The 22,304-nt window shown below is 48.3% G+C and overlaps 43 non-coding genes across 43 annotated transcripts; all 43 read left to right on the top strand.

Annotated features, from left to right (window-relative positions):
* The first annotated feature begins 801 nt into the window (after nt 1-801).
* On the top strand, nt 802-874 carry TRNAM-CAU (transfer RNA methionine (anticodon CAU)). The gene has a single exon. It is a non-coding gene; the product is annotated as a tRNA-Met (tRNA).
* Nucleotides 875-1,915: 1,041 nt separating this feature from the next.
* TRNAG-GCC (transfer RNA glycine (anticodon GCC)) lies at nt 1,916-1,986 on the top strand. The gene has a single exon. It is a non-coding gene; the product is annotated as a tRNA-Gly (tRNA).
* Nucleotides 1,987-2,127: 141 nt separating this feature from the next.
* TRNAM-CAU (transfer RNA methionine (anticodon CAU)) lies at nt 2,128-2,200 on the top strand. The gene has a single exon. It is a non-coding gene; the product is annotated as a tRNA-Met (tRNA).
* A 100-nt stretch (nt 2,201-2,300) lies between these two features.
* Nucleotides 2,301-2,374, top strand: TRNAI-AAU (transfer RNA isoleucine (anticodon AAU)). The gene has a single exon. It is a non-coding gene; the product is annotated as a tRNA-Ile (tRNA).
* An 867-nt stretch (nt 2,375-3,241) lies between these two features.
* On the top strand, nt 3,242-3,312 carry TRNAG-GCC (transfer RNA glycine (anticodon GCC)). The gene has a single exon. It is a non-coding gene; the product is annotated as a tRNA-Gly (tRNA).
* A 141-nt stretch (nt 3,313-3,453) lies between these two features.
* TRNAM-CAU (transfer RNA methionine (anticodon CAU)) lies at nt 3,454-3,526 on the top strand. Its single transcript has one exon. It is a non-coding gene; the product is annotated as a tRNA-Met (tRNA).
* A 100-nt stretch (nt 3,527-3,626) lies between these two features.
* Nucleotides 3,627-3,700, top strand: TRNAI-AAU (transfer RNA isoleucine (anticodon AAU)). The gene has a single exon. It is a non-coding gene; the product is annotated as a tRNA-Ile (tRNA).
* Nucleotides 3,701-4,567: 867 nt separating this feature from the next.
* Nucleotides 4,568-4,638, top strand: TRNAG-GCC (transfer RNA glycine (anticodon GCC)). The gene has a single exon. It is a non-coding gene; the product is annotated as a tRNA-Gly (tRNA).
* Nucleotides 4,639-4,779: 141 nt separating this feature from the next.
* On the top strand, nt 4,780-4,852 carry TRNAM-CAU (transfer RNA methionine (anticodon CAU)). Its single transcript has one exon. It is a non-coding gene; the product is annotated as a tRNA-Met (tRNA).
* A 100-nt stretch (nt 4,853-4,952) lies between these two features.
* On the top strand, nt 4,953-5,026 carry TRNAI-AAU (transfer RNA isoleucine (anticodon AAU)). Its single transcript has one exon. It is a non-coding gene; the product is annotated as a tRNA-Ile (tRNA).
* A 1,079-nt stretch (nt 5,027-6,105) lies between these two features.
* TRNAM-CAU (transfer RNA methionine (anticodon CAU)) lies at nt 6,106-6,178 on the top strand. The gene has a single exon. It is a non-coding gene; the product is annotated as a tRNA-Met (tRNA).
* A 100-nt stretch (nt 6,179-6,278) lies between these two features.
* TRNAI-AAU (transfer RNA isoleucine (anticodon AAU)) lies at nt 6,279-6,352 on the top strand. The gene has a single exon. It is a non-coding gene; the product is annotated as a tRNA-Ile (tRNA).
* An 867-nt stretch (nt 6,353-7,219) lies between these two features.
* TRNAG-GCC (transfer RNA glycine (anticodon GCC)) lies at nt 7,220-7,290 on the top strand. The gene has a single exon. It is a non-coding gene; the product is annotated as a tRNA-Gly (tRNA).
* Nucleotides 7,291-7,431: 141 nt separating this feature from the next.
* Nucleotides 7,432-7,504, top strand: TRNAM-CAU (transfer RNA methionine (anticodon CAU)). Its single transcript has one exon. It is a non-coding gene; the product is annotated as a tRNA-Met (tRNA).
* A 1,253-nt stretch (nt 7,505-8,757) lies between these two features.
* On the top strand, nt 8,758-8,830 carry TRNAM-CAU (transfer RNA methionine (anticodon CAU)). Its single transcript has one exon. It is a non-coding gene; the product is annotated as a tRNA-Met (tRNA).
* Nucleotides 8,831-8,930: 100 nt separating this feature from the next.
* TRNAI-AAU (transfer RNA isoleucine (anticodon AAU)) lies at nt 8,931-9,004 on the top strand. The gene has a single exon. It is a non-coding gene; the product is annotated as a tRNA-Ile (tRNA).
* An 867-nt stretch (nt 9,005-9,871) lies between these two features.
* On the top strand, nt 9,872-9,942 carry TRNAG-GCC (transfer RNA glycine (anticodon GCC)). The gene has a single exon. It is a non-coding gene; the product is annotated as a tRNA-Gly (tRNA).
* A 141-nt stretch (nt 9,943-10,083) lies between these two features.
* On the top strand, nt 10,084-10,156 carry TRNAM-CAU (transfer RNA methionine (anticodon CAU)). The gene has a single exon. It is a non-coding gene; the product is annotated as a tRNA-Met (tRNA).
* Nucleotides 10,157-10,256: 100 nt separating this feature from the next.
* TRNAI-AAU (transfer RNA isoleucine (anticodon AAU)) lies at nt 10,257-10,330 on the top strand. Its single transcript has one exon. It is a non-coding gene; the product is annotated as a tRNA-Ile (tRNA).
* An 867-nt stretch (nt 10,331-11,197) lies between these two features.
* On the top strand, nt 11,198-11,268 carry TRNAG-GCC (transfer RNA glycine (anticodon GCC)). The gene has a single exon. It is a non-coding gene; the product is annotated as a tRNA-Gly (tRNA).
* A 572-nt stretch (nt 11,269-11,840) lies between these two features.
* TRNAG-GCC (transfer RNA glycine (anticodon GCC)) lies at nt 11,841-11,911 on the top strand. The gene has a single exon. It is a non-coding gene; the product is annotated as a tRNA-Gly (tRNA).
* A 141-nt stretch (nt 11,912-12,052) lies between these two features.
* On the top strand, nt 12,053-12,125 carry TRNAM-CAU (transfer RNA methionine (anticodon CAU)). The gene has a single exon. It is a non-coding gene; the product is annotated as a tRNA-Met (tRNA).
* Nucleotides 12,126-12,225: 100 nt separating this feature from the next.
* Nucleotides 12,226-12,299, top strand: TRNAI-AAU (transfer RNA isoleucine (anticodon AAU)). The gene has a single exon. It is a non-coding gene; the product is annotated as a tRNA-Ile (tRNA).
* An 867-nt stretch (nt 12,300-13,166) lies between these two features.
* TRNAG-GCC (transfer RNA glycine (anticodon GCC)) lies at nt 13,167-13,237 on the top strand. The gene has a single exon. It is a non-coding gene; the product is annotated as a tRNA-Gly (tRNA).
* A 572-nt stretch (nt 13,238-13,809) lies between these two features.
* On the top strand, nt 13,810-13,880 carry TRNAG-GCC (transfer RNA glycine (anticodon GCC)). Its single transcript has one exon. It is a non-coding gene; the product is annotated as a tRNA-Gly (tRNA).
* Nucleotides 13,881-14,021: 141 nt separating this feature from the next.
* Nucleotides 14,022-14,094, top strand: TRNAM-CAU (transfer RNA methionine (anticodon CAU)). Its single transcript has one exon. It is a non-coding gene; the product is annotated as a tRNA-Met (tRNA).
* Nucleotides 14,095-14,194: 100 nt separating this feature from the next.
* Nucleotides 14,195-14,268, top strand: TRNAI-AAU (transfer RNA isoleucine (anticodon AAU)). The gene has a single exon. It is a non-coding gene; the product is annotated as a tRNA-Ile (tRNA).
* An 867-nt stretch (nt 14,269-15,135) lies between these two features.
* On the top strand, nt 15,136-15,206 carry TRNAG-GCC (transfer RNA glycine (anticodon GCC)). Its single transcript has one exon. It is a non-coding gene; the product is annotated as a tRNA-Gly (tRNA).
* Nucleotides 15,207-15,778: 572 nt separating this feature from the next.
* TRNAG-GCC (transfer RNA glycine (anticodon GCC)) lies at nt 15,779-15,849 on the top strand. The gene has a single exon. It is a non-coding gene; the product is annotated as a tRNA-Gly (tRNA).
* Nucleotides 15,850-15,990: 141 nt separating this feature from the next.
* TRNAM-CAU (transfer RNA methionine (anticodon CAU)) lies at nt 15,991-16,063 on the top strand. Its single transcript has one exon. It is a non-coding gene; the product is annotated as a tRNA-Met (tRNA).
* A 100-nt stretch (nt 16,064-16,163) lies between these two features.
* On the top strand, nt 16,164-16,237 carry TRNAI-AAU (transfer RNA isoleucine (anticodon AAU)). Its single transcript has one exon. It is a non-coding gene; the product is annotated as a tRNA-Ile (tRNA).
* Nucleotides 16,238-17,104: 867 nt separating this feature from the next.
* On the top strand, nt 17,105-17,175 carry TRNAG-GCC (transfer RNA glycine (anticodon GCC)). Its single transcript has one exon. It is a non-coding gene; the product is annotated as a tRNA-Gly (tRNA).
* A 141-nt stretch (nt 17,176-17,316) lies between these two features.
* On the top strand, nt 17,317-17,389 carry TRNAM-CAU (transfer RNA methionine (anticodon CAU)). Its single transcript has one exon. It is a non-coding gene; the product is annotated as a tRNA-Met (tRNA).
* A 100-nt stretch (nt 17,390-17,489) lies between these two features.
* Nucleotides 17,490-17,563, top strand: TRNAI-AAU (transfer RNA isoleucine (anticodon AAU)). The gene has a single exon. It is a non-coding gene; the product is annotated as a tRNA-Ile (tRNA).
* Nucleotides 17,564-18,430: 867 nt separating this feature from the next.
* On the top strand, nt 18,431-18,501 carry TRNAG-GCC (transfer RNA glycine (anticodon GCC)). The gene has a single exon. It is a non-coding gene; the product is annotated as a tRNA-Gly (tRNA).
* A 141-nt stretch (nt 18,502-18,642) lies between these two features.
* On the top strand, nt 18,643-18,715 carry TRNAM-CAU (transfer RNA methionine (anticodon CAU)). The gene has a single exon. It is a non-coding gene; the product is annotated as a tRNA-Met (tRNA).
* Nucleotides 18,716-18,815: 100 nt separating this feature from the next.
* Nucleotides 18,816-18,889, top strand: TRNAI-AAU (transfer RNA isoleucine (anticodon AAU)). The gene has a single exon. It is a non-coding gene; the product is annotated as a tRNA-Ile (tRNA).
* An 867-nt stretch (nt 18,890-19,756) lies between these two features.
* Nucleotides 19,757-19,827, top strand: TRNAG-GCC (transfer RNA glycine (anticodon GCC)). Its single transcript has one exon. It is a non-coding gene; the product is annotated as a tRNA-Gly (tRNA).
* A 141-nt stretch (nt 19,828-19,968) lies between these two features.
* On the top strand, nt 19,969-20,041 carry TRNAM-CAU (transfer RNA methionine (anticodon CAU)). The gene has a single exon. It is a non-coding gene; the product is annotated as a tRNA-Met (tRNA).
* Nucleotides 20,042-20,141: 100 nt separating this feature from the next.
* TRNAI-AAU (transfer RNA isoleucine (anticodon AAU)) lies at nt 20,142-20,215 on the top strand. Its single transcript has one exon. It is a non-coding gene; the product is annotated as a tRNA-Ile (tRNA).
* An 841-nt stretch (nt 20,216-21,056) lies between these two features.
* On the top strand, nt 21,057-21,127 carry TRNAG-GCC (transfer RNA glycine (anticodon GCC)). Its single transcript has one exon. It is a non-coding gene; the product is annotated as a tRNA-Gly (tRNA).
* Nucleotides 21,128-21,268: 141 nt separating this feature from the next.
* TRNAM-CAU (transfer RNA methionine (anticodon CAU)) lies at nt 21,269-21,341 on the top strand. Its single transcript has one exon. It is a non-coding gene; the product is annotated as a tRNA-Met (tRNA).
* A 100-nt stretch (nt 21,342-21,441) lies between these two features.
* On the top strand, nt 21,442-21,515 carry TRNAI-AAU (transfer RNA isoleucine (anticodon AAU)). Its single transcript has one exon. It is a non-coding gene; the product is annotated as a tRNA-Ile (tRNA).
* The last annotated feature ends 789 nt before the right edge of the window (nt 21,516-22,304 follow it).

Here is a 22,304-nt window from a genome sequence, read left to right as displayed (position 1 = left end):
AAAGAAAAGGGGGTGACGTTATAAATGATCTTGTTTCTTTACACATAGATACAGGAGACATTTTTTGGCAGCTAAGAACAGTTCGGCATATCTAAAACGTTTGCAGGGAAGCCGTCCCGCTTATCTACTATCTTTTGAGTCAAGTAAAGCTTTCCAGTGTTGATTGTACGGCGCTGAACTCGTGGTTTTAGCATAATAAAGCAAGCAGCACCCGAACAGGGACTTGAACCCTGGACCCTCAGATTAAAAGTCTGATGCTCTACCGACTGAGCTATCCAGGCTCGCTGTGCATGAGGCTTGGGCCAGACCTGAAGCTGGCTATCAGTCACAGAGTTGGTCCACGTGCACTTACCTTACATCTAGGACACCTTGAGTTTCTGGTTGACAACCAATTTCTCAATGTCGGTCTCATAATCTGAAGGTCGAGAGTCAGGTCCTCACACAGGGCACGCTTCTTTTACAGCTACACGTATAAGCAACTAACTGATTGATCCCCCAACCACCGCTTCCATAACTTTCTGGTCAGGGGGAGAAATCTTCTTTCCGACCACTCGAATCTCTATGGATTTTCAAGTCGACCGTTGCAGATGCATTGGTGGTTCAGTGGTAGAATTCTCGCCTGCCACGCGGGAGGCCTGGGTTCGATTCCCGGCCAATGCAAGCTTCCTTTTAGAGCATTGGTAAAACAGGTCCCTGGACAAGCAGGGTTGCCTTTTACCCACGCTGAAGGAAATGTGTCATTTACTATGTTGCAACGCGTCACGTATGAAGAGCTTCAGCAACCGGCGCCAGCCAGCGTTTGCCTTGTTAGCGCAGTAGGTAGCGCGTCAGTCTCATAATCTGAAGGTCGTGAGTTCGACCCTCATACAGGGCATGCTTGTTTTACAGCTTGAGACTGTTGATAGCTGATGCCAAACGTTCATTTACTATGGAGTTTTTTCCACGGCCCTCTGTTGCGCCGAGCCTGCCGACGTGGCCGGTTAGCTCAGTTGGTTAGAGCGTGGTGCTAATAACGCCAAGGTCGTGGGTTCGATCCCCGTACGGGCCATGCTGTTTTGCCTATGTTTCTGCAAATGAAATGACTCCCTTATTTGCATGATGCATTGTATAGATACCACTATATCCGTTATTCAGGAAATGTCTGGACATCTGTGCGTTACCGTACATCCGCGGATTGCTGGCTGGTGTTTAGAGGCGGCGGTGTCTCGATTTTTCTGCACGTATGTTATTTGTTTCCGTGAACACAGGAGGCATTAACGGTGGATTCTCTTTAAACATTCAATATCCTTCAAACTCTGGTGTGTGCACCATTGGTCTAAGGTCTAGAAAGAAAAGGGGGTGACGTTATAAATGACCTTGTTTCTTTACACATAGATACGGGAGACATTTTTTGGCAGGTAAGAACCGTTCGGCATATCTAAAACGTTTGCAGGGAAGCCGTCCCGCTTATCTACTATCTTTTGAGTCAAGTAAAGCTTTCCAGTGTTGATTGTACGGCGCTGAACTCGTGGTTTTAGCATAATAAAACAAGCAGCGCCCGAACAGGGACTTGAACCCTGGACCCTCAGATTAAAAGTCTGATGCTCTACCGACTGAGCTATCCAGGCTCGCTGTGCATGAGGCTTGGGCCTGACCTGAAGCTGGCTATCAGTCACAGAGTTGGTCCACGTGCACTTACTTTACATCTAGGACACCTTGAGTTTCTGGTTGACAACCAATTTCTCAATGTCGGTCTCATAATCTGAAGGTCGAGAGTCAGGTCCTCACACAGGGCACGCTTCTTTTACAGCTACACGTATAAGCAACTAACTGATTGATCCCCCAACCACCGCTTCCATAACTTTCTGGTCAGGGGGAGAAATCTTCTTTCCGACCACTCGAATCTCTATGGATTTTCAAGTCGACCGTTGCAGATGCATTGGTGGTTCAGTGGTAGAATTCTCGCCTGCCACGCGGGAGGCCCGGGTTCGATTCCCGGCCAATGCAAGCTTCCTTTTAGAGCATTGGTAAAACAGGTCCCTGGACAAGCAGGGTTGCCTTTTACCCACGCTGAAGGAAATGTGTCATTTACTATGTTGCAACGCGTCACGTATGAAGAGCTTCAGCAACCGGCGCCAGCCAGCGTTTGCCTTGTTAGCGCAGTAGGTAGCGCGTCAGTCTCATAATCTGAAGGTCGTGAGTTCGACCCTCATACAGGGCATGCTTGTTTTACAGCTTGAGACTGTTGATAGCTGATGCCAAACGTTCATTTACTATGGAGTTTTTTCCACGGTCCTCTGTTGCGCCGAGCCTGCCGACGTGGCCGGTTAGCTCAGTTGGTTAGAGCGTGGTGCTAATAACGCCAAGGTCGCGGGTTCGATCCCCGTACGGGCCATGCTGTTTTGCCTATGTTTCTGCAAATGAAATGACTCCCTTATTTGCATGATGCATTGTATAGATACCACTATATCCGTTATTCAGGAAATGTCTGGACGTCTGTGCGTTACCGTACATCCGCGGATTGCTGGCTGGTGTTTAGAGGCGGCGGTGTCTCGATTTTTCTGCACGTATGTTATTTGTTTCCGTGAACACAGGAGGCATTAACGGTGGATTCTCTTTAAACATTCAATATCCTTCAAACTCTGGTGTGTGCACCATTGGTCTAAGGTCTAGAAAGAAAAGGGGGTGACGTTATAAATGATCTTGTTTCTTTACACATAGATACAGGAGACATTTTTTGGCAGCTAAGAACAGTTCGGCATATCTAAAACGTTTGCAGGGAAGCCGTCCCGCTTATCTACTATCTTTTGAGTCAAGTAAAGCTTTCCAGTGTTGATTGTACGGCGCTGAACTCGTGGTTTTAGCATAATAAAGCAAGCAGCGCCCGAACAGGGACTTGAACCCTGGACCCTCAGATTAAAAGTCTGATGCTCTACCGACTGAGCTATCCAGGCTCGCTGTGCATGAGGCTTGGGCCAGACCTGAAGCTGGCTATCAGTCACAGAGTTGGTCCACGTGCACTTACTTTACATCTAGGACACCTTGAGTTTCTGGTTGACAACCAATTTCTCAATGTCGGTCTCATAATCTGAAGGTCGAGAGTCAGGTCCTCACACAGGGCACGCTTCTTTTACAGCTACACGTATAAGCAACTAACTGATTGATCCCCCAACCACCGCTTCCATAACTTTCTGGTCAGGGGGAGAAATCTTCTTTCCGACCACTCGAATCTCTATGGATTTTCAAGTCGACCGTTGCAGATGCATTGGTGGTTCAGTGGTAGAATTCTCGCCTGCCACGCGGGAGGCCCGGGTTCGATTCCCGGCCAATGCAAGCTTCCTTTTAGAGCATTGGTAAAACAGGTCCCTGGACAAGCAGGGTTGCCTTTTACCCACGCTGAAGGAAATGTGTCATTTACTATGTTGCAAAGCGTCACGTATGAAGAGCTTCAGCAACCGGCGCCAGCCAGCGTTTGCCTTGTTAGCGCAGTAGGTAGCGCGTCAGTCTCATAATCTGAAGGTCGTGAGTTCGACCCTCATACAGGGCATGCTTGTTTTACAGCTTGAGACTGTTGATAGCTGATGCCAAACGTTCATTTACTATGGAGTGTTTTCCACGGTCCTCTGTTGCGCCAAGCCTGCCGACGTGGCCGGTTAGCTCAGTTGGTTAGAGCGTGGTGCTAATAACGCCAAGGTCGCGGGTTCGATCCCCGTACGGGCCATGATGTTTTGCCTATGTTTCTGCAAATGAAATGACTCCCTTATTTGCATGATGCATTGTATAGATACCACTATATCCGTTATTCAGGAAATGTCTGGACATCTGTGCGTTACCGTACATCCGCTGATTGCTGGCTGGTGTTTAGAGGCGGCGGTGTCTCGATTTTTCTGCACGTATGTTATTTGTTTCCGTGAACACAGGAGGCATTAACGGTGGATTCTCTTTAAACATTCAATATCCTTCAAACTCTGGTGTGTGCACCATTGGTCTAAGGTCTAGAAAGAAAAGGGGGTGACGTTATAAATGATCTTGTTTCTTTACACATAGATACAGGAGACATTTTTTGGCAGCTAAGAACAGTTCGGCATATCTAAAACGTTTGCAGGGAAGCCGTCCCGCTTATCTACTATCTTTTGAGTCAAGTAAAGCTTTCCAGTGTTGATTGTACGGCGCTGAACTCGTGGTTTTAGCATAATAAAGCAAGCCGACCCCAAACAGGGACTTGAACCCTGGACCCTCAGATTAAAAGTCTGGTGCTCTACCGACTGAGCTATCCAGGCTCGCTGTGCATGAGGCTTGGGCCAGACCTGAAGCTGGCTATCAGTCACAGAGTTGGTCCACGTGCACTTACTTTACATCTAGGACACCTTGAGTTTCTGGTTGACAACCAATTTCTCAATGTCGGTCTCATAATCTGAAGGTCGAGAGTCAGGTCCTCACACAGGGCACGCTTCTTTTACAGCTACACGTATAAGCAACTAACTGATTGATCCCCCAACCACCGCTTCCATAACTTTCTGGTCAGGGGGAGAAATCTTCTTTCCGACCACTCGAATCTCTATGGATTTTCAAGTCGGCCGTTGCAGATGCATTGGTGGTTCAGTGGTAGAATTCTCGCCTGCCACGCGGGAGGCCCGGGTTCGATTCCCGGCCAATGCAAGCTTCCTTTTAGAGCATTGGTAAAACAGGTCCCTGGACAAGCAGGGTTGCCTTTTACCCACGCTGAAGGAAATGTGTCATTTACTATGTTGCAACGCGTCACGTATGAAGAGCTTCAGCAACCGGCGCCAGCCAGCGTTTGCCTTGTTAGCGCAGTAGGTAGCGCGTCAGTCTCATAATCTGAAGGTCGTGAGTTCGACCCTCATACAGGGCATGCTTGTTTTACAGCTTGAGACTGTTGATAGCTGATGCCAAACGTTCATTTACTATGGAGTTTTTTCCACGGTCCTCTGTTGCGCCGAACCTGCCGACGTGGCCGGTTAGCTCAGTTGGTTAGAGCGTGGTGCTAATAACGCCAAGGTCGCGGGTTCGATCCCCGTACGGGCCATGCTGTTTTGCCTATGTTTCTGCAAATGAAATGACTCCCTTATTTGCATGATGCATTGTATAGATACCACTATATCCGTTATTCAGGAAATGTCTGGACATCTGTGCGTTACCGTACATCCGCTGATTGCTGGCTGGTGTTTAGAGGCGGCGGTGTCTCGATTTTTCTGCACGTATGTTATTTGTTTCCGTGAACACAGGAGGCATTAACGGTGGATTCTCTTTAAACATTCAATATCCTTCAAACTCTGGTGTGTGCACCATTGGTCTAAGGTCTAGAAAGAAAAGGGGGTGACGTTATAAATGATCTTGTTTCTTTACACATAGATACAGGAGACATTTTTTGGCAGCTAAGAACAGTTCGGCATATCTAAAACGTTTGCAGGGAAGCCGTCCCGCTTATCTACTATCTTTTGAGTCAAGTAAAGCTTTCCAGTGTTGATTGTACGGCGCTGAACTCGTGGTTTTAGCATAATAAAGCAAGCAGCACCCGAACAGGGACTTGAACCCTGGACCCTCAGATTAAAAGTCTGATGCTCTACCGACTGAGCTATCCAGGCTCGCTGTGCATGAGGCTTGGGCCAGACCTGAAGCTGGCTATCAGTCACAGAGTTGGTCCACGTGCACTTACCTTACATCTAGGACACCTTGAGTTTCTGGTTGACAACCAATTTCTCAATGTCGGTCTCATAATCTGAAGGTCGAGAGTCAGGTCCTCACACAGGGCACGCTTCTTTTACAGCTACACGTATAAGCAACTAACTGATTGATCCCCCAACCACCGCTTCCATAACTTTCTGGTCAGGGGGAGAAATCTTCTTTCCGACCACTCGAATCTCTATGGATTTTCAAGTCGACCGTTGCAGATGCATTGGTGGTTCAGTGGTAGAATTCTCGCCTGCCACGCGGGAGGCCTGGGTTCGATTCCCGGCCAATGCAAGCTTCCTTTTAGAGCATTGGTAAAACAGGTCCCTGGACAAGCAGGGTTGCCTTTTACCCACGCTGAAGGAAATGTGTCATTTACTATGTTGCAACGCGTCACGTATGAAGAGCTTCAGCAACCGGCGCCAGCCAGCGTTTGCCTTGTTAGCGCAGTAGGTAGCGCGTCAGTCTCATAATCTGAAGGTCGTGAGTTCGACCCTCATACAGGGCATGCTTGTTTTACAGCTTGAGACTGTTGATAGCTGATGCCAAACGTTCATTTACTATGGAGTTTTTTCCACGGCCCTCTGTTGCGCCGAGCCTGCCGACGTGGCCGGTTAGCTCAGTTGGTTAGAGCGTGGTGCTAATAACGCCAAGGTCGCGGGTTCGATCCCCGTACGGGCCATGCTGTTTTGCCTATGTTTCTGCAAATGAAATGACTCCCTTATTTGCATGATGCATTGTATAGATACCACTATATCCGTTATTCAGGAAATGTCTGGACATCTGTGCGTTACCGTACATCCGCTGATTGCTGGCTGGTGTTTAGAGGCGGCGGTGTCTCGATTTTTCTGCACGTATGTTATTTGTTTCCGTGAACACAGGAGGCATTAACGGTGGATTCTCTTTAAACATTCAATATCCTTCAAACTCTGGTGTGTGCACCATTGGTCTAAGGTCTAGAAATAAAAGGGGGTGACGTTATAAATGATCTTGTTTCTTTACACATAGATACAGGAGACATTTTTTGGCAGCTAAGAACAGTTCGGCATATCTAAAACGTTTGCAGGGAAGCCGTCCCGCTTATCTACTATCTTTTGAGTCAAGTAAAGCTTTCCAGTGTTGATTGTACGGCGCCGAACTCGTGGTTTTAGCATAATAAAGTAAGCAGCGCCCGAACAGGGACTTGAACCCTGGACCCTCAGATTAAAAGTCTGATGCTCTACCGACTGAGCTATCCAGGCTCGCTGTGCATGAGGCTTGGGCCAGACCTGAAGCTGGCTATCAGTCACAGAGTTGGTCCACGTGCACTTACTTTACATCTAGGACACCTTGAGTTTCTGGTTGACAACCAATTTCTCAATGTCGGTCTCATAATCTGAAGGTCGAGAGTCAGGTCCTCACACAGGGCACGTTTCTTTTACAGCTACACGTATAAGCAACTAACTGATTGATCCCCCAACCACCGCTTCCATAACTTTCTGGTCAGGGGGAGAAATCTTCTTTCCGACCACTCGAATCTCTATGAATTTTCAAGTCGACCGTTGCAGATGCATTGGTGGTTCAGTGGTAGAATTCTCGCCTGCCACGCGGGAGGCCCGGGTTCGATTCCCGGCCAATGCAAGCTTCCTTTTAGAGCATTGGTAAAACAGGTCCCTGGACAAGCAGGGTTGCCTTTTACCCACGCTGAAGGAAATGTGTCATTTACTATGTTGCAACGCGTCACGTATGAAGAGCTTCAGCAACCGGCGCCAGCCAGCGTTTGCCTTGTTAGCGCAGTAGGTAGCGCGTCAGTCTCATAATCTGAAGGTCGTGAGTTCGACCCTCATACAGGGCATGCTTGTTTTACAGCTTGAGACTGTTGATAGCTGATGCCAAACGTTCATTTACTATGGAGTTTTTTCCACGGTCCTCTGTTGCGCCGAGCCTGCCGACGCGGCCGGTTAGCTCAGTTGGTTAGAGCGTGGTGCTAATAACGCCAAGGTCGTGGGTTCGATCTCCGTACGGGCCATGCTGTTTTGCCTATGTTTCTGCAAATGAAATGACTCCCTTATTTGCATGATGCATTGTATAGATACCACTATATCCGTTATTCAGGAAATGTCTGGACATCTGTGCGTTACCGTACATCCGCTGATTGCTGGCTGGTGTTTAGAGGCGGCGGTGTCTCGATTTTTCTGCACGTATGTTATTTGTTTCCGTGAACACAGGAGGCATTAACGGTGGATTCTCTTTAAACATTCAATATCCTTCAAACTCTGGTGTGTGCACCATTGGTCTAAGGTCTAGAAAGAAAAGGGGGTGACGTTATAAATGATCTTGTTTCTTTACACATAGATACAGGAGACATTTTTTGGCAGCTAAGAACAGTTCGGCATATCTAAAACGTTTGCAGGGAAGCCGTCCCGCTTATCTACTATCTTTTGAGTCAAGTAAAGCTTTCCAGTGTTGATTGTACGGCGCTGAACTCGTGGTTTTAGCATAATAAAGCAAGCAGCGCCCGAACAGGGACTTGAACCCTGGACCCTCAGATTAAAAGTCTGATGCTCTACCGACTGAGCTATCCAGGCTCGCTGTGCATGAGGCTTGGGCCAGACCTGAAGCTGGCTATCAGTCACAGAGTTGGTCCACGTGCACTTACTTTACATCTAGGACACCTTGAGTTTCTGGTTGACAACCAATTTCTCAATGTCGGTCTCATAATCTGAAGGTCGAGAGTCAGGTCCTCACACAGGGCACGCTTCTTTTACAGCTACACGTATAAGCAACTAACTGATTGATCCCCCAACCACCGCTTCCATAACTTTCTGGTCAGGGGGAGAAATCTTCTTTCCAACCACTCGAATCTCTATGGATTTTCAAGTCGACCGTTGCAGATGCATTGGTGGTTCAGTGGTAGAATTCTCGCCTGCCACGCGGGAGGCCCCGGTTCGATTCCCGGCCAATGCAAGCTTCCTTTTAGAGCATTGGTAAAACAGGTCCCTGGACAAGCAGGGTTGCCTTTTACCCACGCTGAAGGAAATGTGTCATTTACTATGTTGCAACGCGTCACGTATGAAGAGCTTCAGCAACCGGCGCCAGCCGGCGTTTGCCTTGTTAGCGCAGTAGGTAGCGCGTCAGTCTCATAATCTGAAGGTCGTGAGTTCGACCCTCATACAGGGCATGCTTGTTTTACAGCTTGAGACTGTTGATAGCTGATGCCAAACGTTCATTTACTATGGAGTTTTTTCCACGGTCCTCTGTTGCGCCGAGCCTGCCGACGCGGCCGGTTAGCTCAGTTGGTTAGAGCGTGGTGCTAATAACGCCAAGGTCGCGGGTTCGATCCCCGTACGGGCCATGCTGTTTTGCCTATGTTTCTGCAAATGAAATGACTCCCTTATTTGCATGATGCATTGTATAGATACCACTATATCCGTTATTCAGGAAATGTCTGGACATCTGTGCGTTACCGTACATCCGCTGATTGCTGGCTGGTGTTTAGAGGCGGCGGTGTCTCGATTTTTCTGCACGTATGTTATTTGTTTCCGTGAACACAGGAGGCATTAACGGTGGATTCTCTTTAAACATTCAATATCCTTCAAACTCTGGTGTGTGCACCATTGGTCTAAGGTCTAGAAAGAAAAGGGGGTGACGTTATAAATGATCTTGTTTCTTTACACATAGATACAGGAGACATTTTTTGGCAGCTAAGAACAGTTCGGCATATCTAAAACGTTTGCAGGGAAGCCGTCCCGCTTATCTACTATCTTTTGAGTCAAGTAAAGCTTTCCAGTGTTGATTGTACGGCGCTGAACTCGTGGTTTTAGCATAATAAAGCAAGCAGCGCCCGAACAGGGACTTGAACCCTGGAGCCTCAGATTAAAAGTCTGATGCTCTACCGACTGAGCTATCCAGGCTCGCTGTGCATGAGGCTTGGGCCAGACCTGAAGCTGGCTATCAGTCACAGAGTTGGTCCACGTGCACTTACTTTACATCTAGGACACCTTGAGTTTCTGGTTGACAACCAATTTCTCAATGTCGGTCTCATAATCTGAAGGTCGAGAGTCAGGTCCTCACACAGGGCACGCTTCTTTTACAGCTACACGTATAAGCAACTAACTGATTGATCCCCCAACCACCGCTTCCATAACTTTCTGGTCAGGGGGAGAAATCTTCTTTCCGACCACTCGAATCTCTATGGATTTTCAAGTCGACCGTTGCAGATGCATTGGTGGTTCAGTGGTAGAATTCTCGCCTGCCACGCGGGAGGCCCGGGTTCGATTCCCGGCCAATGCAAGCTTCCTTTTAGAGCATTGGTAAAACAGGTCCCTGGACAAGCAGGGTTGCCTTTTACCCACGCTGAAGGAAATGTGTCATTTACTATGTTGCAACGCGTCACGTATGAAGAGCTTCAGCAACCGGCGCCAGCCAGCGTTTGCCTTGTTAGCGCAGTAGGTAGCGCGTCAGTCTCATAATCTGAAGGTCGTGAGTTCGACCCTCATACAGGGCATGCTTGTTTTACAGCTTGAGACTGTTGATAGCTGATGCCAAACGTTCATTTACTATGGAGTTTTTTCCACGGTCCTCTGTTGCGCCGAGCCTGCCGACGCGGCCGGTTAGCTCAGTTGGTTAGAGCGTGGTGCTAATAACGCCAAGGTCGCGGGTTCGATCCCCGTACGGGCCATGCTGTTTTGCCTATGTTTCTGCAAATGAAATGACTCCCTTATTTGCATGATGCATTGTAGAGATACCACTATATCCGTTATTCAGGAAATGTCTGGACATCTGTGCGTTACCGTACATCCGCTGATTGCTGGCTGGTGTTTAGAGGCGGCGGTGTCTCGATTTTTCTGCACGTATGTTATTTGTTTCCGTGAACACAGGAGGCATTAACGGTGGATTCTCTTTAAACATTCAATATCCTTCAAACTCTGGTGTGTGCACCATTGGTCTAAGGTCTAGAAAGAAAAGGGGGTGACGTTATAAATGATCTTGTTTCTTTACACATAGATACAGGAGACATTTTTTGGCAGCTAAGAACAGTTCGGCATATCTAAAACGTTTGCAGGGAAGCCGTCCCGCTTATCTACTATCTTTTGAGTCAAGTAAAGCTTTCCAGTGTTGATTGTACGGCGCTGAACTCGTGGTTTTAGCATAATAAAGCAAGCAGCGCCCGAACAGGGACTTGAACCCTGGACCCTCAGATTAAAAGTCTGATGCTCTACCGACTGAGCTATCCAGGCTCGCTGTGCATGAGGCTTGGGCCAGACCTGAAGCTGGCTATCAGTCACAGAGTTGGTCCACGTGCACTTACTTTACATCTAGGACACCTTGAGTTTCTGGTTGACAACCAATTTCTCAATGTCGGTCTCATAATCTGAAGGTCGAGAGTCAGGTCCTCACACAGGGCACGCTTCTTTTACAGCTACACGTATAAGCAACTAACTGATTGATCCCCCAACCACCGCTTCCATAACTTTCTGGTCAGGGGGAGAAATCTTCTTTCCGACCACTCGAATCTCTATGGATTTTCAAGTCGACCGTTGCAGATGCATTGGTGGTTCAGTGGTAGAATTCTCGCCTGCCACGCGGGAGGCCCGGGTTCGATTCCCGGCCAATGCAAGCTTCCTTTTAGAGCATTGGTAAAACAGGTCCCTGGACAAGCAGGGTTGCCTTTTACCCACGCTGAAGGAAATGTGTCATTTACTATGTTGCAACGCGTCACGTATGAAGAGCTTCAGCAACCGGCGCCAGCCGGCGTTTGCCTTGTTAGCGCAGTAGGTAGCACGTCAGTCTCATAATAAAGCAAGCAGCGCCCGAACAGGGACTTGAACCCTGGACCCTCAGATTAAAAGTCTGATGCTCTACCGACTGAGCTATCCAGGCTCGCTGTGCATGAGGCTTGGGCCAGACCTGAAGCTGGCTATCAGTCACAGAGTTGGTCCACGTGCACTTACTTTACATCTAGGACACCTTGAGTTTCTGGTTGACAACCAATTTCTCAATGTCGGTCTCATAATCTGAAGGTCGAGAGTCAGGTCCTCACACAGGGCACGCTTCTTTTACAGCTACACGTATAAGCAACTAACTGATTGATCCCCCAACCACCGCTTCCATAACTTTCTGGTCAGGGGGAGAAATCTTCTTTCCGACCACTCGAATCTCTATGGATTTTCAAGTCGACCGTTGCAGATGCATTGGTGGTTCAGTGGTAGAATTCTCGCCTGCCACGCGGGAGGCCCGGGTTCGATTCCCGGCCAATGCAAGCTTCCTTTTAGAGCATTGGTAAAACAGGTCCCTGGACAAGCAGGGTTGCCTTTTACCCACGCTGAAGGAAATGTGTCATTTACTATGTTGCAACGCGTCACGTATGAAGAGCTTCAGCAACCGGCGCCAGCCGGCGTTTGCCTTGTTAGCGCAGTAGGTAGCGCGTCAGTCTCATAATCTGAAGGTCGTGAGTTCGACCCTCATACAGGGCATGCTTGTTTTACAGCTTGAGACTGTTGATAGCTGATGCCAAACGTTCATTTACTATGGAGTTTTTTCCACGGTCCTCTGTTGCGCCGAGCCTGCCGACGCGGCCGGTTAGCTCAGTTGGTTAGAGCGTGGTGCTAATAACGCCAAGGTCGCGGGTTCGATCCCCGTACGGGCCATGCTGTTTTGCCTATGTTTCTGCAAATGAAATGACTCCCTTATTTGCATGATGCATTGTATAGATACCACTATATCCGTTATTCAGGAAATGTCTGGACATCTGTGCGTTACCGTACATCCGCGGATTGCTGGCTGGTGTTTAGAGGCGGCGGTGTCTCGATTTTTCTGCACGTATGTTATTTGTTTCCGTGAACACAGGAGGCATTAACGGTGGATTCTCTTTAAACATTCAATATCCTTCAAACTCTGGTGTGTGCACCATTGGTCTAAGGTCTAGAAAGAAAAGGGGGTGACGTTATAAATGATCTTGTTTCTTTACACATAGATACAGGAGACATTTTTTGGCAGCTAAGAACAGTTCGGCATATCTAAAACGTTTGCAGGGAAGCCGTCCCGCTTATCTACTATCTTTTGAGTCAAGTAAAGCTTTCCAGTGTTGATTGTACGGCGCTGAACTCGTGGTTTTAGCATAATAAAGCAAGCAGCGCCCGAACAGGGACTTGAACCCTGGACCCTCAGATTAAAAGTCTGATGCTCTACCGACTGAGCTATCCAGGCTCGCTGTGCATGAGGCTTGGGCCAGACCTGAAGCTGGCTATCAGTCACAGAGTTGGTCCACGTGCACTTACTTTACATCTAGGACACCTTGAGTTTCTGGTTGACAACCAATTTCTCAATGTCGGTCTCATAATCTGAAGGTCGAGAGTCAGGTCCTCACACAGGGCACGCTTCTTTTACAGCTACACGTATAAGCAACTAACTGATTGATCCCCCAACCACCGCTTCCATAACTTTCTGGTCAGGGGGAGAAATCTTCTTTCCGACCACTCGAATCTCTATGGATTTTCAAGTTGACCGTTGCAGATGCATTGGTGGTTCAGTGGTAGAATTCTCGCCTGCCACGCGGGAGGCCCGGGTTCGATTCCCGGCCAATGCAAGCTTCCTTTTAGAGCATTGGTAAAACAGGTCCCTGGACAAGCAGGGTTGCCTTTTACCCACGCTGAAGGAAATGTGTCATTTACTATGTTGCAACGCGTCACGTATGAAGAGCTTCAGCAACCGGCGCCAGCCGGCGTTTGCCTTGTTAGCGCAGTAGGTAGCACGTCAGTCTCATAATAAAGCAAGCAGCGCCCGAACAGGGACTTGAACCCTGGACCCTCAGATTAAAAGTCTGATGCTCTACCGACTGAGCTATCCAGGCTCGCTGTGCATGAGGCTTGGGCCAGACCTGAAGCTGGCTATCAGTCACAGAGTTGGTCCACGTGCACTTACTTTACATCTAGGACACCTTGAGTTTCTGGTTGACAACCAATTTCTCAATGTCGGTCTCATAATCTGAAGGTCGAGAGTCAGGTCCTCACACAGGGCACGCTTCTTTTACAGCTACACGTATAAGCAACTAACTGATTGATCCCCCAACCACCGCTTCCATAACTTTCTGGTCAGGGGGAGAAATCTTCTTTCCGACCACTCGAATCTCTATGGATTTTCAAGTCGACCGTTGCAGATGCATTGGTGGTTCAGTGGTAGAATTCTCGCCTGCCACGCGGGAGGCCCGGGTTCGATTCCCGGCCAATGCAAGCTTCCTTTTAGAGCATTGGTAAAACAGGTCCCTGGACAAGCAGGGTTGCCTTTTACCCACGCTGAAGGAAATGTGTCATTTACTATGTTGCAACGCGTCACGTATGAAGAGCTTCAGCAACCGGCGCCAGCCGGCGTTTGCCTTGTTAGCGCAGTAGGTAGCGCGTCAGTCTCATAATCTGAAGGTCGTGAGTTCGACCCTCATACAGGGCATGCTTGTTTTACAGCTTGAGACTGTTGATAGCTGATGCCAAACGTTCATTTACTATGGAGTTTTTTCCACGGTCCTCTGTTGCGCCGAGCCTGCCGACGCGGCCGGTTAGCTCAGTTGGTTAGAGCGTGGTGCTAATAACGCCAAGGTCGCGGGTTCGATCCCCGTACGGGCCATGCTGTTTTGCCTATGTTTCTGCAAATGAAATGACTCCCTTATTTGCATGATGCATTGTATAGATACCACTATATCCGTTATTCAGGAAATGTCTGGACATCTGTGCGTTACCGTACATCCGCTGATTGCTGGCTGGTGTTTAGAGGCGGCGGTGTCTCGATTTTTCTGCACGTATGTTATTTGTTTCCGTGAACACAGGAGGCATTAACGGTGGATTCTCTTTAAACATTCAATATCCTTCAAACTCTGGTGTGTGCACCATTGGTCTAAGGTCTAGAAAGAAAAGGGGGTGACGTTATAAATGATCTTGTTTCTTTACACATAGATACAGGAGACATTTTTTGGCAGCTAAGAACAGTTCGGCATATCTAAAACGTTTGCAGGGAAGCCGTCCCGCTTATCTACTATCTTTTGAGTCAAGTAAAGCTTTCCAGTGTTGATTGTACGGCACTGAACTCGTGGTTTTAGCATAATAAAGCAAGCAGCGCCCGAACAGGGACTTGAACCCTGGACCCTCAGATTAAAAGTCTGATGCTCTACCGACTGAGCTATCCAGGCTCGCTGTGCATGAGGCTTGGGCCAGACCTGAAGCTGGCTATCAGTCACAGAGTTGGTCCACGTGCACTTACTTTACATCTAGGACACCTTGAGTTTCTGGTTGACAACCAATTTCTCAATGTCGGTCTCATAATCTGAAGGTCGAGAGTCAGGTCCTCACACAGGGCACGCTTCTTTTACAGCTACACGTATAAGCAACTAACTGATTGATCCCCCAACCACCGCTTCCATAACTTTCTGGTCAGGGGGAGAAATCTTCTTTCCGACCACTCGAATCTCTATGGATTTTCAAGTCGACCGTTGCAGATGCATTGGTGGTTCAGTGGTAGAATTCTCGCCTGCCACGCGGGAGGCCCGGGTTCGATTCCCGGCCAATGCAAGCTTCCTTTTAGAGCATTGGTAAAACAGGTCCCTGGACAAGCAGGGTTGCCTTTTACCCACGCTGAAGGAAATGTGTCATTTACTATGTTGCAACGCGTCACGTATGAAGAGCTTCAGCAACCGGCGCCAGCCGGCGTTTGCCTTGTTAGCGCAGTAGGTAGCGCGTCAGTCTCATAATAAAGCAAGCAGCGCCCGAACAGGGACTTGAACCCTGGACCCTCAGATTAAAAGTCTGATGCTCTACCGACTGAGCTATCCAGGCTCGCTGTGCATGAGGCTTGGGCCAGACCTGAAGCTGGCTATCAGTCACAGAGTTGGTCCACGTGCACTTACTTTACATCTAGGACACCTTGAGTTTCTGGTTGACAACCAATTTCTCAATGTCGGTCTCATAATCTGAAGGTCGAGAGTCAGGTCCTCACACAGGGCACGCTTCTTTTACAGCTACACGTATAAGCAACTAACTGATTGATCCCCCAACCACCGCTTCCATAACTTTCTGGTCAGGGGGAGAAATCTTCTTTCCGACCACTCGAATCTCTATGGATTTTCAAGTCGACCGTTGCAGATGCATTGGTGGTTCAGTGGTAGAATTCTCGCCTGCCACGCGGGAGGCCCGGGTTCGATTCCCGGCCAATGCAAGCTTCCTTTTAGAGCATTGGTAAAACAGGTCCCTGGACAAGCAGGGTTGCCTTTTACCCACGCTGAAGGAAATGTGTCATTTACTATGTTGCAACGCGTCACGTATGAAGAGCTTCAGCAACCGGCGCCAGCCAGCGTTTGCCTTGTTAGCGCAGTAGGTAGCGCGTCAGTCTCATAATCTGAAGGTCGTGAGTTCGACCCTCATACAGGGCATGCTTGTTTTACAGCTTGAGACTGTTGATAGCTGATGCCAAACGTTCATTTACTATGGAGTTTTTTCCACGGTCCTCTGTTGCGCCGAGCCTGCCGACGCGGCCGGTTAGCTCAGTTGGTTAGAGCGTGGTGCTAATAACGCCAAGGTCGCGGGTTCGATCCCCGTACGGGCCATGCTGTTTTGCCTATGTTTCTGCAAATGAAATGACTCCCTTATTTGCATGATGCATTGTATAGATACCACTATATCCGTTATTCAGGAAATGTCTGGACATCTGTGCGTTACCGTACATCCGCTGATTGCTGGCTGGTGTTTAGAGGCGGCGGTGTCTCGATTTTTCTGCACGTATGTTATTTGTTTCCGTGAACACAGGAGGCATTAACGGTGGATTCTCTTTAAACATTCAATATCCTTCAAACTCTGGTGTGTGCACCATTGGTCTAAGGTCTAGAAAGAAAAGGGGGTGACGTTATAAATGATCTTGTTTCTTTACACATAGATACAGGAGACATTTTTTGGCAGCTAAGAACAGTTCGGCATATCTAAAACGTTTGCAGGGAAGCCGTCCCGCTTATCTACTATCTTTTGAGTCAAGTAAAGCTTTCCAGTGTTGATTGTACGGCGCTGAACTCGTGGTTTTAGCATAATAAAGCAAGCAGCGCCCGAACAGGGACTTGAACCCTGGACCCTCAGATTAAAAGTCTGATGCTCTACCGACTGAGCTATCCAGGCTCGCTGTGCATGAGGCTTGGGCCAGACCTGAAGCTGGCTATCAGTCACAGAGTTGGTCCACGTGCACTTACTTTACATCTAGGACACCTTGAGTTTCTGGTTGACAACCAATTTCTCAATGTCGGTCTCATAATCTGAAGGTCGAGAGTCAGGTCCTCACACAGGGCACGCTTCTTTTACAGCTACACGTATAAGCAACTAACTGATTGATCCCCCAACCACCGCTTCCATAACTTTCTGGTCAGGGGGAGAAATCTTCTTTCCGACCACTCGAATCTCTATGGATTTTCAAGTCGACCGTTGCCGATGCATTGGTGGTTCAGTGGTAGAATTCTCGCCTGCCACGCGGGAGGCCCGGGTTCGATTCCCGGCCAATGCAAGCTTCCTTTTAGAGCATTGGTAAAACAGGTCCCTGGACAAGCAGGGTTGCCTTTTACCCACGCTGAAGGAAATGTGTCATTTACTATGTTGCAACGCGTCACGTATGAAGAGCTTCAGCAACCGGCGCCAGCCGGCGTTTGCCTTGTTAGCGCAGTAGGTAGCGCGTCAGTCTCATAATCTGAAGGTCGTGAGTTCGACCCTCATACAGGGCATGCTTGTTTTACAGCTTGAGACTGTTGATAGCTGATGCCAAACGTTCATTTACTATGGAGTTTTTTCCACGGTCCTCTGTTGCGCCGAGCCTGCCGACGCGGCCGGTTAGCTCAGTTGGTTAGAGCGTGGTGCTAATAACGCCAAGGTCGCGGGTTCGATCCCCGTACGGGCCATGCTGTTTTGCCTATGTTTCTGCAAATGAAATGACTCCCTTATTTGCATGATGCATTGTATAGATACCACTATATCCGTTATTCAGGAAATGTCTGGACGTCTGTGCGTTACCGTACATCCGCTGATTGCTGGCTGGTGTTTAGAGGCGGCGGTGTCTCGATTTTTCTGCACGTATGTTATTTGTTTCTGTGAACACAGGAGGCATTAACGGTGGATTCTCTTTAAACATTCAATATCCTTCAAACTCTGGTGTGTGCACCATTGGTCTAAGGTCTAGAAAGAAAAGGGGGTGACGTTATAAATGATCTTGTTTCTTTACACATAGATACAGGAGACATTTTTTGGCAGCTAAGAACAGTTCGGCATATCTAAAACGTTTGCAGGGAAGCCGTCCCGCTTATCTACTATCTTTTGAGTCAAGTAAAGCTTTCCAGTGTTGATTGTACGGCGCTGAACTCGTGGTTTTAGCATAATAAAGCAAGCAGCGCCCGAACAGGGACTTGAACCCTGGACCCTCAGATTAAAAGTCTGATGCTCTACCGACTGAGCTATCCAGGCTCGCTGTGCATGAGGCTTGGGCCAGACCTGAAGCTGGCTATCAGTCACAGAGTTGGTCCACGTGCACTTACTTTACATCTAGGACACCTTGAGTTTCTGGTTGACAACCAATTTCTCAATGTCGGTCTCATAATCTGAAGGTCGAGAGTCAGGTCCTCACACAGGGCACGCTTCTTTTACAGCTACACGTATAAGCAACTAACTGATTGATCCCCCAACCACCGCTTCCATAACTTTCTGGTCAGGGGGAGAAATCTTCTTTCCGACCACTCGAATCTCTATGGATTTTCAAGTCGACCGTTGCAGATGCATTGGTGGTTCAGTGGTAGAATTCTCGCCTGCCACGCGGGAGGCCCGGGTTCGATTCCCGGCCAATGCAAGCTTCCTTTTAGAGCATTGGTAAAACAGGTCCCTGGACAAGCAGGGTTGCCTTTTACCCACGCTGAAGGAAATGTGTCATTTACTATGTTGCAACGCGTCACGTATGAAGAGCTTCAGCAACCGGCGCCAGCCGGCGTTTGCCTTGTTAGCGCAGTAGGTAGCGCGTCAGTCTCATAATCTGAAGGTCGTGAGTTCGACCCTCATACAGGGCATGCTTGTTTTACAGCTTGAGACTGTTGATAGCTGATGCCAAACGTTCATTTACTATGGAGTTTTTTCCACGGTCCTCTGTTGCGCCGAGCCTGCCGACGCGGCCGGTTAGCTCAGTTGGTTAGAGCGTGGTGCTAATAACGCCAAGGTCGCGGGTTCGATCCCCGTACGGGCCATGCTGTTTTGCCTATGTTTCTGCAAATGAAATGACTCCCTTATTTGCATGATGCATTGTATAGATACCACTATATCCGTTATTCAGGAAATGTCTGGACATCTGTGCGTTACCGTACATCCGCTGATTGCTGGCTGGTGTTTAGAGGCGGCGGTGTCTCGATTTTTCTGCACGTATGTTATTTGTTTCCGTGAACACAGGAGGCATTAACGGTGGATTCTCTTTAAACATTCAATATCCTTCAAACTCTGGTGTGTGCACCATTGGTCTAAGGTCTAGAAAGAAAAGGGGGTGACGTTATAAATGATCTTGTTTCTTTACACATAGATACAGGAGACATTTTTTGGCAGCTAAGAACAGTTCGGCATATCTAAAACGTTTGCAGGGAAGCCGTCCCGCTTATCTACTATCTTTTGAGTCAAGTAAAGCTTTCCAGTGTTGATTGTACGGCGCTGAACTCGTGGTTTTAGCATAATAAAGCAAGCAGCGCCCGAACAGGGACTTGAACCCTGGACCCTCAGATTAAAAGTCTGATGCTCTACCGACTGAGCTATCCAGGCTCGCTGTGCATGAGGCTTGGGCCAGACCTGAAGCTGGCTATCAGTCACAGAGTTGGTCCACGTGCACTTACTTTACATCTAGGACACCTTGAGTTTCTGGTTGACAACCAATTTCTCAATGTCGGTCTCATAATCTGAAGGTCGAGAGTCAGGTCCTCACACAGGGCACGCTTCTTTTACAGCTACACGTATAAGCAACTAACTGATTGATCCCCCAACCACCGCTTCCATAACTTTCTGGTCAGGGGGAGAAATCTTCTTTCCGACCACTCGAATCTCTATGGATTTTCAAGTCGACCGTTGCAGATGCATTGGTGGTTCAGTGGTAGAATTCTCGCCTGCCACGCGGGAGGCCCGGGTTCGATTCCCGGCCAATGCAAGCTTCCTTTTAGAGCATTGGTAAAACAGGTCCCTGGACAAGCAGGGTTGCCTTTTACCCACGCTGAAGGAAATGTGTCATTTACTATGTTGCAACGCGTCACGTATGAAGAGCTTCAGCAACCGGCGCCAGCCGGCGTTTGCCTTGTTAGCGCAGTAGGTAGCGCGTCAGTCTCATAATCTGAAGGTCGTGAGTTCGACCCTCATACAGGGCATGCTTGTTTTACAGCTTGAGACTGTTGATAGCTGATGCCAAACGTTCATTTACTATGGAGTTTTTTCCACGGTCCTCTGTTGCGCCGAGCCTGCCGACGCGGCCGGTTAGCTCAGTTGGTTAGAGCGTGGTGCTAATAACGCCAAGGTCGCGGGTTCGATCCCCGTACGGGCCATGCTGTTTTGCCTATGTTTCTGCAAATGAAATGACTCCCTTATTTGCATGATGCATTGTATAGATACCACTATATCCGTTATTCAGGAAATGTCTGGACATCTGTGCGTTACCGTACATCCGCTGATTGCTGGCTGGTGTTTAGAGGCGGCGGTGTCTCGATTTTTCTGCACGTATGTTATTTGTTTCCGTGAACACAGGAGGCATTAACGGTGGATTCTCTTTAAACATTCAATATCCTTCAAACTCTTAGAAAGAAAAGGGGGTGACGTTATAAATGATCTTGTTTCTTTACACATAGATACAGGAGACATTTTTTGGCAGCTAAGAACAGTTCGGCATATCTAAAACGTTTGCAGGGAAGCCGTCCCGCTTATCTACTATCTTTTGAGTCAAGTAAAGCTTTCCAGTGTTGATTGTACGGCGCTGAACTCGTGGTTTTAGCATAATAAAGCAAGCAGCGCCCGAACAGGGACTTGAACCCTGGACCCTCAGATTAAAAGTCTGATGCTCTACCGACTGAGCTATCCAGGCTCGCTGTGCATGAGGCTTGGGCCAGACCTGAAGCTGGCTATCAGTCACAGAGTTGGTCCACGTGCACTTACTTTACATCTAGGACACCTTGAGTTTCTGGTTGACAACCAATTTCTCAATGTCGGTCTCATAATCTGAAGGTCGAGAGTCAGGTCCTCACACAGGGCACGCTTCTTTTACAGCTACACGTATAAGCAACTAACTGATTGATCCCCCAACCACCGCTTCCATAACTTTCTGGTCAGGGGGAGAAATCTTCTTTCCGACCACTCGAATCTCTATGGATTTTCAAGTCGACCGTTGCAGATGCATTGGTGGTTCAGTGGTAGAATTCTCGCCTGCCACGCGGGAGGCCCGGGTTCGATTCCCGGCCAATGCAAGCTTCCTTTTAGAGCATTGGTAAAACAGGTCCCTGGACAAGCAGGGTTGCCTTTTACCCACGCTGAAGGAAATGTGTCATTTACTATGTTGCAACGCGTCACGTATGAAGAGCTTCAGCAACCGGCGCCAGCCGGCGTTTGCCTTGTTAGCGCAGTAGGTAGCGCGTCAGTCTCATAATCTGAAGGTCGTGAGTTCGACCCTCATACAGGGCATGCTTGTTTTACAGCTTGAGACTGTTGATAGCTGATGCCAAACGTTCATTTACTATGGAGTTTTTTCCACGGTCCTCTGTTGCGCCGAGCCTGCCGACGCGGCCGGTTAGCTCAGTTGGTTAGAGCGTGGTGCTAATAACGCCAAGGTCGCGGGTTCGATCCCCGTACGGGCCATGCTGTTTTGCCTATGTTTCTGCAAATGAAATGACTCCCTTATTTCCATGATGCATTGTATAGATACCACTATATCCGTTATTCAGGAAATGTCTGGACATTTGTGCGTTACCGTACATCCGCTGATTGCTGGCTGGTGTTTAGAGGCGGCGGTGTCTCGATTTTTCTGCACGTATGTTATTTGTTTCCGTGAACACAGGAGGCATTAACGGTGGATTCTCTTTAAACATTCAATATCCTTCAAACTCTGGTGTGTGCACCATTGGTCTAAGGTCTAGAAAGAAAAGGGGGTGACGTTATAAATGATCTTGTTTCTTTACACATAGATACAGGAGACATTTTTTGGCAGCTAAGAACAGTTCGGCATATCTAAAACGTTTGCAGGGAAGCCGTCCCGCTTATCTACTATCTTTTGAGTCAAGTAAAGCTTTCCAGTGTTGATTGTACGGCGCTGAACTCGTGGTTTTAGCATAATAAAGCAAGCAGCGCCCGAACAGGGACTTGAACCCTGGACCCTCAGATTAAAAGTCTGATGCTCTACCGACTGAGCTATCCAGGCTCGCTGTGCATGAGGCTTGGGCCAGACCTGAAGCTGGCTATCAGTCACAGAGTTGGTCCACGTGCACTTACTTTACATCTAGGACACCTTGAGTTTCTGGTTGACAACCAATTTCTCAATGTCGGTCTCATAATCTGAAGGTCGAGAGTCAGGTCCTCACACAGGGCACGCTTCTTTTACAGCTACACGTATAAGCAACTAACTGATTGATCCCCCAACCACCGCTTCCA

Source organism: Spea bombifrons, chromosome 4, assembly GCF_027358695.1.
Source record: "Spea bombifrons isolate aSpeBom1 chromosome 4, aSpeBom1.2.pri, whole genome shotgun sequence".
Lineage (NCBI taxonomy): Eukaryota > Metazoa > Chordata > Amphibia > Anura > Pelobatidae > Spea > Spea bombifrons.
Note: the sequence above shows the minus strand (reverse complement) of the source record. Positions and strands in the feature narration are given on the sequence as shown.